Source organism: Quercus lobata, chromosome 8 (assembly GCF_001633185.2).
Source record: "Quercus lobata isolate SW786 chromosome 8, ValleyOak3.0 Primary Assembly, whole genome shotgun sequence".
Lineage (NCBI taxonomy): Eukaryota > Viridiplantae > Streptophyta > Magnoliopsida > Fagales > Fagaceae > Quercus > Quercus lobata.
In genome coordinates this window covers 11,257,843-11,274,985 of record NC_044911.1, presented here as the reverse complement: position 1 = coordinate 11,274,985, position 17,143 = coordinate 11,257,843, and the positions used below count along the sequence as shown (strand labels likewise).

General features: G+C 34.4%; 1 pseudogene; it reads right to left on the bottom strand.

Moving 5' to 3' along the window:
* Positions 1 to 8,713: 8,713 nt before the first annotated feature.
* On the bottom strand, positions 8,714 to 11,367 carry LOC115958042 (annotated as a pseudogene).
* Positions 11,368 to 17,143: the final 5,776 nt, after the last annotated feature.

Below are 17,143 nucleotides of genomic sequence, written 5' to 3'. Positions count from 1 at the left end.
GGACATGGTGCTTGGAACTTAAAAAGGTATTTATGTTGAGCTAAGATTTACATTGGAAAGGTTTTCAAAATAGAAGCAATTCTATGGCCTAATGGAGGAGAGACAATATATATATATATATATATATATATATATCACACAAAATCTTGGCTGTGGACATGGCTGGTTGTCTTGAGGAGAAGAGAGGGAGACGAGTTATGATGTGGTAAGTGTAGAGGATGAATGAATTCTCTAGTGGCTGCTGGTTAATTTGTGTTATAACTTTCATCTATGCAATCAAGGCACCAAAAAATGCTTGGTTGGTTCCTTTTGCCAATGCCAATAGCAACCTTGTGGTCCACCAACATTTACAAAAAATTGTATAATTGGCACTATTTGATTTGAACCATAGAATTGATTTTCGTTTCATAGGATGGTTGCCACTGCCAATAATCCAAAAGCAAATTTTGATTGGATGGTTGCTCAGGGCAAGAATATTGGAGAGGTATTTTGGGATCATTCTTCGTCAATTTGTTGAAATCTTGGAAAGTTCTTGTGGTAACTTCTAGAGGATGGGTTTCCCTCTTGCAAACATTGATAGAAGGGGCCGAGGTATATTCGGATCCTTAATTAAATCCTTCAGGAGCGTTATAATTTATCCAATTTATAAGGTCAAATTAATTTTGCAGGTATCGACTAAAATCAAATTTATCAATGATTTATTGTTTTTTTTTTTTTTTATTATTTTTTTTTTATAAATGATTTATGGATTAAATTGTCTACCAATGTCTTCAGAAATTATAAAATTTTCATTGCTATTATTATTTTTTCTTTTTGATAAGATTTTTATTGCCATTATAGGTTTAACTACAATTTTATCACAAAGTTAAATTAAAGCTAAATTAGAATGCAATACATATTGCATAGTAGATGGGAAAATTATTGTGTAATCCTGGAGTACAAGGTCAGCAGACTAACCTTGTACTCGCAGCCAATAGGAGCATGCCAGCACATTAAAACTTGCTTACCTCAACAGGACTGACAGCTCTTGTTATTTGTTAACGTCTGTTAACGTTTGAAAATTTTTTAACAAGGGTGCTCCTTTAAAATATTCACGCATGCCCTCATGAATTCTCAGTTAAAAGGTTTGGGCTCACGTCAATAAAATACTCCTAAGTAATATAGGGTTCTCAGTAGAAGACAAAGGCTTAAAAGCCATAAAGAATATTGACAGCAACTCTCAGTAGAACACAACGGCGGACACAAAGAAATTCAAGCTACTATTTTTTTTTCGGTTTCAAGTAAAAGCATGGTAGAAATAATGGACTTAGAAAGTGATAAAGGTATATTTTGTTTTCTCTTGTTTTGATTTAATTTATGTTTTGGAAGAATTTTTAATTATTTGTGGTGATATATTTGCTCTCAAATAAAACTATATAAATCCTTATTGCTGTGTTTTTTTTTTTTTAATTGTTAATTTGTATTATTATAATATTTTTTTTCAATGAGTATCCATAATCGACCCAAAAAAAAATTTAAGACTAAAATTTTGTTGTTATATAATTAAATAATTAAATAAATAAACATTAAAAAATTTGTTATTAAAACTTTGTTGTTATATTGTTGTGCCTAAACATAAGAGTTTTGTGATTAAGTGTACCATATGCATTTAAGAAGACATACAAAATTGTAAACATGATGCATATTGATAAAAAAAATTTTTATAAACATGATATAATTATTGTATTGTGATTTTCTTAGTATTTTGTTTCTAATATTTATATTTGTCATAAAAATTGTTGTAGTTATTTGCAAACCAAGTGATATTGAAGAAATTGAAGGGGACTACATGTTTGTAGCAAGGCTAGAAAATAGTGATGAAAATTTGTTCAATAAGGTGGTCCATAATGCGGATGAAGCATATGCTTTATATAACGATTATGCATTGCGAATGGGTTTTAGTATTCGAAAAGGAAAGCCTAGATATTATAATGGGACGAAGAACATAAAGCAACGTGAATTTCTATGTTTTAAGAAGGGTTTTAAACTAGATGAAGATTTTTGTAAAGAGAAATATTTGAAGAGACTAGAGACTAGAACTGGTTATAAAGCATTTGTTCGTTTTACAGTTAAAAATGGTGTTTGGAGGGTTAGTGCATTTAATCCAGAGCATAATCATGAACTTGCACTACAATCAGAGAGGCATTTGTTAAGATTTGGTCGTCGTATTTCAAAACCTAAGGCAGATGTAATTGATACCATGGTGAATGCAGGTATAAGTACAAAAAATGCTTATTCATATCTAACAAAAGAAGTTGGAGGGAGTGAAAATGTGGGCTTTACCGAAAGAGATTGTTATAATCATGTGAATATGCAAAAGATGACAATGATTAGTGCTGGAGATGCTCAAAGCTTATTGAATCATTTTAAGTCTAAGCATGCAAAAGATCCCATGTTTTTTTTTACACAGTTCAAGTAGATCAAGAAAATCAAATGACAAATTTTTTCTGGAGAGATGGGAGATCAAGAGTTGATTATGATTGTTTTGGAGATGTAGTGGTATTTGACACTATATACCATACCAACAAATATAATTTGATTTGTGCTCCATTTGTAGGTGTTAATCACCATTGGCAAAATGTGATGTTTGGATGTGCATTCCTTTTGGATGAGACCACTGATTCATTTAAATGGTTGTTTAGGTCATTTTTAGACTCAATGGGGAATCGATCGCCTATAACAATTTTCACTGACCAGGACCAAGCTATGTCAAATGCCATTGGGGAAGTGTTTCCAAATACACATCATCGGCTATGTTTGTGGCATATTTCAAAAAATGCTCCTTCTCGCTTAGGAGACTTAAACTCTAACTCAGAGTTCATGTACTTGTTCAACAAGTGCCAAAAATATTGTGATTCAGAATTGGAATTTCAACAGACATGGGATCAAATGACACAAAAATTTGATATTGAAAATCATCATTGGCTTAATATGATGTACAAAATTCGACATAAGTGGAGCACTGCATTCACTAAGGATTTTTTCACAATTGAATTTAAATCTACCTCAAGGAGTGAGAGCACGAACCATGTTTTGAATGGTATAGCAAATAAATCAATTAGCCTCACTAAGTTTTTAATTGAATATGAAAATGTATTGGCAGATATGCATTCCTCAGAGTTGGATGAAGATTTTCGATGCAAGCAAGGTGCCCCACAAAAAGCAGTTAAGAAGAGTGGCATTTTGGGTCATGCAGCTCAAGTTTACACCTGTAAGATATTCGATTTATTTGAAAATCAATTTCTTAATAGTCTTGCAATGGTTTGGGATCAAGTTGATTGCCAAGATACAATTGGTGTTTTTGAGGTCAAAGAAGAAAATAATGAAAGAGTATGCATTGTCCGATTTGATTATCTCAATAACAATATTTTTTGTTCTTGTAAGAAATTTGAGTCATTGGGGACTCTTTGTTGTCATGCATTGCGGGTTTTTAGTATAAAAAATTTAACTAGAATTCCAAGTCAATACATTTTGAAACGTTGGACAAAAGAGGCTAAGAAGGGGATGATGACTTACGAACAAGACAATCATTCACTTAATAATGATAAAGAGGCAAAGATAGTATGGCGTAATAGCATGATGCGAATAGCTAACACAATCATATCTAGAAGTGAAGGGGAGGATAGCCTTAAGAGAATTTGCCAAAAATTGCTATTGGAACTTGATGAAAAAATTGAAAGGGAGTTATCAAGGGTCAAGTTTGGTTGAAATGCAAATGTGGAAGAGAATGAAGTCATACAATGTGACACCACTGATGAAATGCCTTGCTTGCCAAATGAGGTGTCAGTGTTAAATCCCCCATGTGTGAGATCAAAAGGTTTAAGAAATACTAGACTTAAAGGGCACTTTGAGAAGCGCAAAGCAAACACATCTAAAGGTGCATCTTCTTCAAGTGAGTAACTTTTTGTTAAAAACTAAATATACAATTTAACATTTTATCATCACTAAATATTTTTTGTATATTAAATTCCGATTTTGTGTGTGGTTTTTTTTATGTACAATTTCATAGGAAAAAGAAAACAACAAGTAGTTGAAGAATATTCAAATGTCTCATTTGGTGGCGCATACAATACACCAGTCTGTCAACCACCTAATCCCTACTCTTATACAGGCTTTACAAATGCTAACTTATATGGTCAATCTTACTCACCTTGGACAATGCATTCTCAGGTATATATATAATGTATAGTCATAATTTGATTGCTATACTTGATACCTAATTACGAGCTATTTTCTATTTAGGACATGAGTTATGTAAATGTACCATTTACATCTATGTTGCAAGGTACCGATGTTGTAGCCCAACTTAGTAAGGTAAATTGACACACAATTCACTTGTTCGATACTATGTGATACGTACAAAGTTTTGTTTTGATATAATGTGTTCTTATATTTTATTCCTTATAGAATTCATCTACTTCCCAAATGAGCTCATTGATTTATAATTCCAAGCAACCAAATTACAAATATACCCAAGAGGTAAATTTGGAAATTATTGTGGCATACTTGTTTTATCAATAGTGTCATTTATTTCTTGTTCTCAAGGATTACTTATGATGGTGTCATAAATAATCCCAAGTCCATAACTCGTCCACGTGTCTCGTCCAACGAAAGAAGCTACAATAGGCGGTGAAAATTGCGAGCGTACTGGCGAACCTCGTCCATACATGGACGAGCAATACCTTGTGAGATCTATTTATCACTTATGAACGTCAAGCCTTCCGAGATGATCTCGTTCATCTTCCACTAAAGATGGACGAGATCATCCTGAAGGTGTCGTCCATCCTGATTATGGATGGACGAGTTCATCGGCCCGTCCGACCTAGGTAACTTCCACAGCGGTTATGGAAGTTACTCCTAATTCGCCGGACTCCTCGACATTGGGAACGGTTCGTAAACAGATAAACCGTTCCACACACACACTATATAAGGCTTCTTCGATGAAAGGTAAATTGATTCAGACACTTTTACTTTTGAGAGAACATTTCTTCGTTACAGAGAGTTCAGAGTGACTGACTTGATCATCGGAGGATTTTTGGCCGGTCCTCCACCGGTCCCCTTTGATTCTGTGTCCTTTGTGTTACAGGAAATAGCCTAAAGATCAACGTTCGAGTCCTATCAACCCACTGATAAAGAGAGAATCATCAACTTACTTTATACATTTTATTTATTTATTTTTCTTTAAATTAGGTTGTCAACCACATAGAAAAGTTACAAAAGTAAGACATGGGCAATGGCCACAATGAACTAAGTAAGAGAGTTCATAAGGTTTTTTTTTTATTATTATAGTTGATATTAATTGGGATTTGGTTCATTTTTGTTCCATTCTAATTGATGCAATGTTTTAAATGTTTCTAGGGGAAAAATTTCATGCTACCATCAGTATAAATTTGCTCTAGGCCACCTTTTGGCATATTTTGGTATATCTTGTGTCTAAATATGGCAGAAGAATCTTTTCATATGTCCACTCTTTTGTAACTAGAGTTGGAAAAGGAAGAACTAGATCTGGATATGAAAAAGGTAGAGTTGGAGCTGGAGCTGGGACTAGAAGAGCTAGAACATGAGTTATATGATGTGTACTTGGATTAACATTTGATGGATTTCTTTTTTTTTTTTTTTTAGGACTTTATATTATTAGGATATGTTAGTGCTAGATTGAGGTTGATTGTGGTCGCTCTTTTGTAAGCTCTCCATGAGTTTCTTTTTTGTGTTGATATTATTTAGAGCCATTGTGTACTCGTGAAGCAATTTTGTAATGAACAACTTAATATTATGCCAGTGTTATGATGAATCCATATTGATCGTTTTAATTTTAGTTGATGAGACCATTGTGTTTATTAAGTTCAATTTTTAATTTTGGGCTGTAGGCTCTGCAGTAGGCAGAATTGTTGTTGCATAATTTTGGACAAATTTTTGTTATTGCAGAACTATTACTATACAAAGAAACTACCATTTTTGTATAGATAGAAGGAATCTAGTATAATGAACACCCTCTATCTTTTGAAAATTACTTTTTTCAATTGGTGCAAATATTTCACAACGACCAAACTTCCTCATGAAGCGGTGTATTCAATTTCTATTACAAAATGGTAAAACTAGTGGCCATTTCAATTTTCATTACAATAAACAAGAGAACAGGCTTACCAATATCTCAAAACAATTGTCATTACAATATATCACAATCACCAAACTACAATTCATCCACACTTTCACCTATTCTAAATACAAGTACTCTCCTTGTCTCTTTTGCTTTCACTAAACAGGCTAAAATGACCACAAAAACAACAAAAAACTTAGTGCCAAGTAAACAAATAGTCCCTCTCCCTCTAGTAAGTAGTAATGCACAATTTAAATCTCAGCAATCATTCTTTTCCTCATGATGTTCTTTTCCTCCAAATTCATCAATTGGATGTCCATGGCAAACTTGTTATCTTCTAAATCAACAACATTCTTCTTACATGCATAGGTGCTTTGGCACAAATTTCATTATCGATTCTCAGGAAGAAATTGCACTGCTGAACTGTTTCCAATTTTGTAAAAATGCAAATAAACTTTAAGTAGTCCTCTTAATCAGCCATGAAACACTATGATAAACTTTAAGTAGTCACTCTTACTCAACCATGAAATTGAGCCAACATAAGATCAAAAGCAACATTTTTAACATTGATTGAAATATTCCGAATATATTAAAATTTTAAAATCATCCTCTCTAACATAATAAACCATAAAATTTAAGAAAATATGAATATAGTTTAGTTACACACCAACTGGCAGAAAAATAAGCAAAACAACTACCACCATCTAAAATAACGCATCAGCTCATTTGACCTTGTCCTTCTTTTGCAGTGAAAATATCGACTGAATTAGTGGCCGAAGCGGCGGGTTTGAGCGGCTTCGGCTGAGGAGCATTTGCAGAGTGGTCTTGCGTAGAGGGAGTTGGACCACTAGGCTCGTCCTTGGGCTCCGAGGTGGGGCTCGAAGCCACGCCGCATTGCGTCGCCAGTAGCTTGAATTTCTTTGTGTTCGCCGTTGTGTTCTACTAAGAGTTGCTGTCAATATTCTTTATGGCTTTTAAGCCGTTGTCTTCTTCTACTAAGAACCACATATTACTTAGGAGTATTTTATTGATGTGGGCCCAAACCTTTTAACTGAGAATTCATGAGGGCATGCGTGAATATTTTGAAGGAGCGCCTTATAAAAATTTCCAAACGTTAACAGACGTTAACAAATGACATGAGCTGGCAGTCCTGCTGAGGTAAGCAAGTTTTAATGTACTGGCATGCTCCTATTGGCTAGGAGTACAAGGTCAGCCTACTGACCTTGTACTCCGGGACTACACAATAATTCCCCTAGTAGATGAATCTAATATTTATGAACCATAAAAAATAAAAATTGTATCTTTCCTTTTTTTTTTTAGAAACGTATCTTGCATCCTTATAAACGTTATTTTGTAATGAATATTATATCTATATTTATGTATATATAAAAAGTTACTACATCTGTAAGAGTGATATCAATTTTTCATAGTTAAAAAAAATATGCGTAACATATTGTATATTATATGTGTACGCATTAAAAATTAAAAAAAAAAAAAATACACATTTTCTATAACTAAACATATAAAACATGTATTGAAAGTTTTCCATGCTCTACATATACAAAAATAATTCAATTTGACTAAATTTTAATGTGAGAAAGGGGGGGGGGGGGAGAGAGAGAGAGACCTAAACCTAAGAAGTAGATTTGAGGAATGGACTCAACTTGGAGTCCAACAAGAGATAAGAGGGACCTCTGATGGGAAAAGGACATTTGAGCCCATGACGGAGGTAACCCATGGTACCCACTTTCCCTGAGGCTCATAACTCATTATCGAGGTAATCCCAAGAATCCTTCTTTCCGGTGGACTCGAAGACTATCCGAGGAGAAACCTTCCTTTTAGCATGGGGCTACCCACCGTTCACTTCTCTCCTAAGGAACACGTTGAAGAAAATGTAGTGCCCAATGTACAAGTCACCTCCACATTAATGAGCTCCCCTCACCTCACCTAATATCAACCACATTAAATACTGAATGACTGATCAATGTAAACAATAGAAACATCCCCAAAAGGTTTTTTATTTTTTATATGATTAAAAAGTGGCAGGGCAAGAGGCTGATGGGACAAATAGCCCCCAAATCCAGTTAGAGCAAGACAGCTAGAGGATGAAGGGGTATAACTATAAAAGGAGGAAGAGAGGAACATGAGAGGGGATCCAGAGAAAAAGAAAGGACTTGAGCAAGAACAAGAGAGAGAAAGAGAGCTAGAATTTTCACTTGTATTCTTCCTTTAGAAAGCCATTTTGTACCACGGGAACATCATTTCTTCATATATAAATGCATGATTCAGTCTTTTCTTGTCTTAAGCTATCAACTTAATCTTCACATTGTGGATTTCTCCTTCCCATTAAACTAACAACTCCTCTGGCCCATGAGTTTGACGTGAGTCACTAGATCTACGTCCACAATACCAAAAATCAAAGACATACATCTTTGTTTACTTAATTTATGGATAATTCACTATAAATGGCATGCTAATGAATCTAGAAAACATTATCAATTTTCCATTGTTCCATAAGTATTATTACAAGCTTAGAAATCAACTAGTAATGTTGAAGGGCAATATGGTAGTAAACTTTTAAAAATTAATGTTGGCCTGATGATTTTGGCCAAATTGCCAATTACGAGGTGCAACATCCACAAACTTCAACGTTTTTCTATCACTAGTAGTCACTAGGAATGACAAGCTTTGCCCTACCAATGGTGTGCCAGTCTGCCAATTTTGGCCCCAGTTACGCGACATTTGAATCCAAGAAGTACGAGAGCCCTTAATTTTGACATTAGAAACATCACCAGCACCTCCAACATTGTACAACAATACAAGCAAAAAATATGGATTTCCCATTATTTGAAACCTAACCCCCTCGTGCTTTTTGCATGGGACTCGGCGATACTTAATAGGGATGATCCCAGCTCTATAATATGCAAGTCATGTGAACATGGGCATGGACAAGTCAAAGTGTCGAAGTGGGGGGTTGCACCAGTTTGCGCTAGGGTGATTGCTAGGAGGGCATAAATTGGTGGCGGTGACGATTATGGCAGTATTTCGTATGCACCAATGTGGAGCATTAACACACATGATCTCAAAACAAGCACCACAAGTGGCTCCATTGTTGAAAAGTGCAGTGCTTAGGGCTGTTGTCGCGAGGCCATAACCTTGTTCAAAAAGATTACCATACCCACAAGCTCCCCCTGTCAGTCATAACCCGTCAACATTTTGTTTTTACCCATTTGATGCTTGTAAAGAACTTTATGAAAAAATTTTGAAAATATATACGGAGATTAAAATAAAACATTTTAAAGTACAAGAACAATTATAAAACAAATATCAAAGGTTAATGACAAAATTTGAAATTTATCAATGAAAAAATTAACATGACTTTTGGTTCCAACAGTGAAATCTTACATATTATATTAAAATGAAAGCTGAGAGAAAGTTTCATCAAGAATCCATATTAGATTCTAATTGAACTCCAATTTTGTGCAAAATGTTCTTTTACTTGTCTACTAATTTGAAGACAAATGTTTTATGTCTATCTTTTAAATGAGCTTCAATTTGTCTGAGAAGTCATTACATCTCTCATTTTGTATCATGTATACTTACATTTAGATTCATATAAAAGGACTTCATCAAAAATTTATTATATGTAAAACTTAGAATGTGTAATACAATAATACTTTCAACCTATTTAAAACCATTTTAAATACATTTAAAACTACTTCTAGCCCATTCTATTTAGATTTCATTTGAAACCACTTCTAATCTATTTAAAACAAATCCAGATTTTTGTACAAAAAATTATAATTATTTCAGATCTAAATTTCAATGAAAAATTATACCATGTACAAAAAATTGGTTGTACATATGTTATTTGAAAATTCACACATAAAATAAATTTGTTGCATCACCTTAACAAAAATTAAGTTAAGAAGTATTAATTTTTTTTGTGTTTTCTGAAATTTAAAAAAAAAAAAAAATTGAACTTGCATGTTCTACCAATTAATATTTTCTAAGAGTGGACAATATCTAAGAATGACCATCAATAGTGTTTAACTACTGTAAAAAATTTTATATGTGTCTAATTATGTTTATTTTTTAAATATATTTATACATGTGCATGGGGCAAAGTTATTTATAATGTCAAAAACAATTATGGAGAGTTAGTATGTGGCAGTAAAAGAAATTAGAAGTCTAAGACTTTGTTACAACTCACAAGAAACACAAAACAAATATTATGAGTAATTACACTTCCCTCCCTTGAGGTTTTAAAATTGAGACTTCATCCTAAACCTGAAGGGAAAAAACACTCCCCTCCCTAGTTTGAAGAAAGTAATACTCTTCCCTTCCACTAATTTTATTAATGAACTATTCCAAATTTTTAAAGGATTCTCTTTATCTAAGTTTAACCAATAAAAAGATCAAATTATAATCTCAATACAATTTGGTGTATGTAAACAATTCAACTTAAATTAAAGATTGTGCTACATATTCAGCTGATATTATTCAAATTTGAATTGCAAAACATAGGTGCTTACTATCTTATTATGCTAAGGTTTGGTCGCTTTTTAACCTTATTTAGTAAAATGTTGTTATTTTCATGTGTGTGTATGTATTGCTCTCTAAATATATCTTAACAATCTCCTCCCCCAAAAACACATTCGCAAAAAAAAAGGTGATGAGTCTTGATGTTTTTAGTCACACCTTAGTGGCGCTTTGCATCAAAATTATGAGGTAAAACATGCTGCTTAAGCAGTTACGGTTTAATTGTTGAAAAATTAGTTTGAAACTTTCAGAGTCAATTTTTTTTATTGGAAAATCTTCCCGTATTCAAAAGGTAAATTCTTACACATTTTTGACATTAATTAAACAAAATTTGGTTAAACAATAGTCAATGGAGGAAAGTATTTTTCTCCTTCAAGTTTAGGGTGGAGCGTTATTCCCCCAAACCTCAAGACATAGAATGGAAGTATAATTACTCCTATATATTAAAATTGTACACTAATATTAAAAAATTTTAGGCTTATAGCTAAATTCCTTCCACCTTTAGTTATGACAGAGTGATTATACTTACCCATGGTTGCTCCACCACGCATGTCACTATAGAATGTTGCATGCGCATCAAACCAATTACTATTTATTTTCTCGCCAGTAATGCTGCTTCTCCTGCTCATGGCTATCATAAAAAGAGTCATGAATATTATGCATGTAAACAAATTTTGAGACATAGCCATGACTATTGACTGCTAAAGAGAAATAGAAAGAGAAGGAGGAGAGAGACTACTGCATTGTTAAGCAAGGACAAGAAGCTGGTAATTATAGGTATGAAGGGAAACAAATAAGGTTTAAAAATAATATGACATTAATTCTTATTGCCATACAACTCAACAATCATAAGAATTAAAATAAGGAATTTATGACTGAGAAAAAATAATTAATGGGAATTAATAACATTGACTTTCTGACTTAAAAAATAATTAATGAAAGGAATTTATTTATTTATTTATTGTTGAGAGAAGAGGTATACTCTTTAAAGCCTCCCCAATCAGGCTAGTCGAGAGCCAAAAATGGTAAAAAATTAAAGGAGGAAATAAAAAGAGAATTTACATTACAATGCACAAATTTGGCAAATATATAAGAGAAGTAGATAGCCAAAAAACATTAAAGGAGGAAAGGAAAAGATAAAGGAGAATTTCCATTACACCACAAAAATTTGGCAAATATATACACTTGAAGTTTTTTTTGTATTTTTAGTCTGATTTTCACTTATCATATATTTATATGGAAAATTTTTGTTTAAAGAAGAATAGGTACACATGGACAAAGTTTGGCTACAACTCCTAAAAAAATTGTCCTGATTATATGTTTTAAAATTTTAATAGTTGGATTGCATGTTCTTTATGTTTTTAACACACACGTCAAATTTTGTGTCAATCAGATATTATTTACTATTCGATTTATAAACTTATTTTTTATATATAATTTGACATGCGAAAACTTTAACTTTGCATATTTAATTTATAACATAGTTATTGATTTTTGGTCTTCTGGAAATTTTGCAAACACAGAAGATATAGAAAGAAAATGTAAACTAATGATGGATTTGAAAAAATTCACATCCAATAAAATATATTGAGTGGAGCTGTAGCCATTGATTATAAACAAGTCTACAGCCAAACTTTATCCTCTATAGATACAGGCAAGAGCCTTGTACCTCAACTTATTGGCACTTTTTGGTATTTCCAAAAAAGACATTTAGAGTTCAAATTTCTCAAACCCCAATTATCAAATTATCAAAAAAAAAAAAATTATATATATATATATATATATATATATCTATATTATATATATCTATATCTATACGAGAACATGTTTCTAAAAAATAAAAATAAAAAACTAGGTAGACATGCTAGACATGTTATTGGTTTTTCAGTATAAATGGAGGATATTCTATCACATATCAACAATGTACTCATAACCGACTATGACTAATTTATTAGAATTGTCTTTCTTTCTTCTAATTTTTTTTTTTTTAATAAAAATATTACATTTAAAAAAAAAAATAGGTCTATAAATGAATCGAGCTTTGATAAGCATTGAATGTTTCAATTCCACTTAACAACAAATATAAAATGTTCAAGTTTGACTTGAGCTTGAACTAAGCTTTCAAACTCTGTTTGAGCTTGAGCTTGTCAAATAGTCCAAAAGCTTGGGTTCGGTTTGGTTTGACTTGATATATTAGTCAAGTTGAGCACAAGCTCAAGCTCAAGCTCAAGCTCAATATCAAACTTTTGAGCTTGAGATACAATACAAGTACATTGTAAAGCTTATTTGATTTAAACATGTGGTTCCTAAAGATAGATTTAAAGAAGTGCCTAAAGGCTAGTGTTTCAAATATAATATCATTTCTCATTAAAGAAATGGTGTCGGTTTGATCAGGTCAAATAGCTGTGTTATTGGTCAAAGATGGTGTGTTTCAACACTATCTAACCTTATCTTTGACCTGTAAAATATCAAAGTTCAGTTGCAGAAAAGTCCAGCTGTTGGTGATGTTAATTAAGGTCGATCTGGAGGTTAGAGTTTGTAGCTGATGACATGTCACTCACTTGTGTAACGGTCCAAATTTTTACAAATATACGGTTAGGCAATTAGAGTAATCTATCTTTGAGATTGTGTATATATATATTCACATAAAGATGTATCAGTATGAAATATAGTTGCTATTCATTTCATTCATTCTCTCACAGCCCTCTCCACTTTCTCTCTCTCTCTCTCTCAATCTTTTATTTTGTTCTTCCACCATTGTTGGAAAAACTCTGTTTTCTCAAGTAAACTTTCATGGTATCAGAGCCAAATACCATGGCTTCCACAACTGCCTCTGCAACTACTTCTTCTTCGACTAGCAACACCATCACTCCCACTCAATCGCCATTACTTCTTCTGTCTAACATGTCCAACCTGATGTCCATTAAACTTGACTACAGCAACTATATTCCATGGAAGCACCAATTGGTGACTATCCTTGAAGCCTACTCTTTGATTGAGCACATTGATGGCTCAATTTCACCACCATGTCCTTTTTTGTGTGATGCACAGGGCAATCCAACAACTACAGTGAATCCCAGACTATTAAACATGGAGGATAAGAGACAAAGCTCTTCTTTCTTTGATCAACTCAACACTGACACCTCAAGTGTTCTCTCTGGTTGTTGGGATCACAAATGCTCAGGAGGTGTGGAACACTTTGGATCGAAGGTTCACATCAACATCTAGAGCCAATATACTGAATCTTAAGCTTGAATTGCAAAGCCTGAAGAAAGGTAATGAATCTATTAATGGATTCCTGCAAAACATCAAGATAGCTAGAGATAAGCTTCTTGCAGTTGGAGTTGTCGTTGATAATGAGGAGCTGATTTGTATAGTTCTTAGAGGTTTACCTAAGGAGTTTGCACACTTTTGTTCTGCTATTCGCACCAGAAATGATCCTATCTCCTATGAACAACTCTCCATCATGCTTCAGAGTAAGGAACAAGCTATAATGGAAGTTTTAGAATCTGTTCCACATTCCCTTGCCATGTATGCTTCTAACATTAAGCCAAATGGCAATGGAGGAAATTCACAATCCAACATGTATCTGAACCAAGGTTCTACAAGAGGAAGAAGAAGAAATAATTTTAACAGAGGTAGAGGTGGTGGTAGATCAAACAATTACACACCTCATTCTCAAGGCAGCACCAATGGTAATTCAGGTTTCTACAACAATGGTAGTAACTGTGGTGGTAACTTAGGCTTCTATAATCCCAATTTCTCATCACAGCATCATTTACAGAATCAATCTAGTAAGCCTGATCGTCCACAATGCCAAATCTGTGGTAAAATGGGTCATACAGGCCTAGATTGTTACCATAGAATGGATTTTGCCTATCAAGGCAAGAATCCACCAACCAAGTTGGCTGCCATGGCAACAGCATCAAACACTGCAATTCTTGGCAACTCAGATCCATGGCTTACTGATTCAGGGGCTTCAGACCATATCACTGCAAATCTCAACAATCTGACAAGTCAATCTCAGTATAAAGGGCCTGATCAGATAGCAGTTGGTAATGGTCAATCTCTTCCTATTAACCATATAGGTAATTCTTCTCTTCACACCAAATTTCATCAATTTCAACTAAGAAATGTCCTACATGTGCCTAGAATTGCATCTAATCTTCTGTCTGTACACAAACTTTGTCTTCATAATAATTGCTCATGTTACTTTGATGCACACAAATTCCTTATCCAGGATATTCCTACGGGGAGAATCCTTTACTAGGGCTTGAGTAAGAATGGCCTCTACCCGATCTACTCAAAATCAAAATCTGTCCAAGCTCCATCACAGTCTCACTCTAATCATGTTTTCCATGCTCAGAAATCAACCAATAGCTTGTTGTGGCATAATAGGCTAGGCCATCCCAGTGATAGTGTTCTAAATTCCACTTTCTGTCCTCCTGTTTTCAATAAATCTGCTAGTCCAAATATTGTATTCAATAAAGATTCTATTGTTCCACACTGTAAACATTGTCTCAGTGGCAAAATGTGTCAATTACCTTTCAAAGAGTCTATCTTTAAGTCATCTAGACCTTTTGAACTTGTTCACAGTGATGTATGGGGTCCTGCTCCAGTTGTTTCAATCAATGATCACAAATACTATTTGGTGTTTGTTGATGATTTTACTAAATTCACTTGGCTTTACCTGCTCAAATTTAAATCTGATGTCTTTACTATTTTCAAGTATTTCAAAGCCACAGTAGAAAATTTGCTTGACCATAAAATCAAGATTTTAAGGACAGATTGTGGTGGAGAGTTTACCTCTAATGCCTTTAAAGAATTCTGCTCAACCCAAGGTATCACTCACCAACTTTCTTGTCCACACACACCACAACAGAATGGTGTGGCAGAAAGGAAACACAAACACCTTGTGGAGTGTTCACTTACTCTACTTTCCCATTCCCATCTTCCTATTTCCTATTGGTCCTATGCTGTTTCTACAGCTACACACATTATAAATAGACTTTCTACTCCTATCCTAAACAATCTGTCACCTTGGGAAAAGCTATACAACTCTAAACCTGATATTAGTCACCTTAGGGTTTTTGGCTGCACATGTTTTCCCTTGCTTCGCCCTTACAACTCTCACAAACTTCAACCACATACTAAACCATGTCTGTTTCTTGGCTATCCCACACACTCCAAGGGCTATATTTGCCTTGACCCTACAACTCACAGAATATACATCACTAGACATGTTCTATTCAATGAGTCTGAGTCTTTATATCCTGAGACTTCTCCTTTATCTTCTGGTTCTTGGCATTCTTCTCATATATGTCAGTCTACACCTACATCTCCTAATACTTCAACTCAGCCTCCTCAAGTCCCATCTACTCAGCCTACTCCAAATGCCACATTACTTCATTCTCACATTATTCAGTCTCAGCCCACCTCTACATCCACTTCTATATCTTCTAGTGATCCTCCATCTCCACATCCTACATCTGAGCCTGTCCCTACCCCTACTTCTGACCCCACACCTGCTTCCTTACCTTTAATTCCTTCCGACACTCATCCAATGGTCACTAGGTCTAAAAATGGTATTTCCAAACCCAAAGCCTTCACTGCTATTCAGGCTCTCACTGCTAAGATTAACTACTCAGAATTGGAGCCACCAAGCTTCAAAATTGCAGTCCAATATCCTCAATGGTGTAAAGCCATGGATGAAGAGTTTGAGGCTCTTCAAAGACAGGATACTTGGATCCTTGTTCCTTCTCATCCCAGTCAGAATGTTGTGGGATGCAAGTGGGTATACAAACTTAAACACAACAGTGATGGCTCCATCAGTCATTACAAAGCAAGACTTGTGGCAAAGGGCTTCCATCAACAATTTGGTGTGGATTTTGATGAGACGTTTAGCCTTGTCATTAAGCCTCCTACTGTGAGGATCATTTTATCCCTTGCTGTTCAGTTTAATTGGCCCTTAAAGCAGCTTGATGTGCGAAATGCTTTCCTCCATGGTCATCTCAAAGAGACTGTTCACATGGTCTAGCCCTCTGGTTATGTTGAGTCCAGGTTTCCCAATTATGTCTGTAAGCTTCAAAAATCTCTCTATGGGCTGAAACAGGCTCCCTGTGCCTAGTTTGAGAGGTTTTCTACTCACCTCCTTCACATGGGATTTGCATCTTCTCAGGCAGATTCATCTCTGTTTATTCTTCGTTATAATGGCGTTCTTGTGTATCTCCTGGTTTACGTTGATGACATCATTCTCACTGGTAACTCTCCAGTGTTCATTCAATCTCTTATTGCCCAGTTGAGCCAAACTTTTGAGTTGAAGGATGTGGGGGATTTACACTACTTTCTGGGACTTCACATTCATCGCTCCCCACAGGGGCTTTTTATCAATCAAGCTAAATACATCACTGACCCTCTCACTAAGCATAATATGCTTCATTCTAAGCCCGCCAAAACACCTTGTGT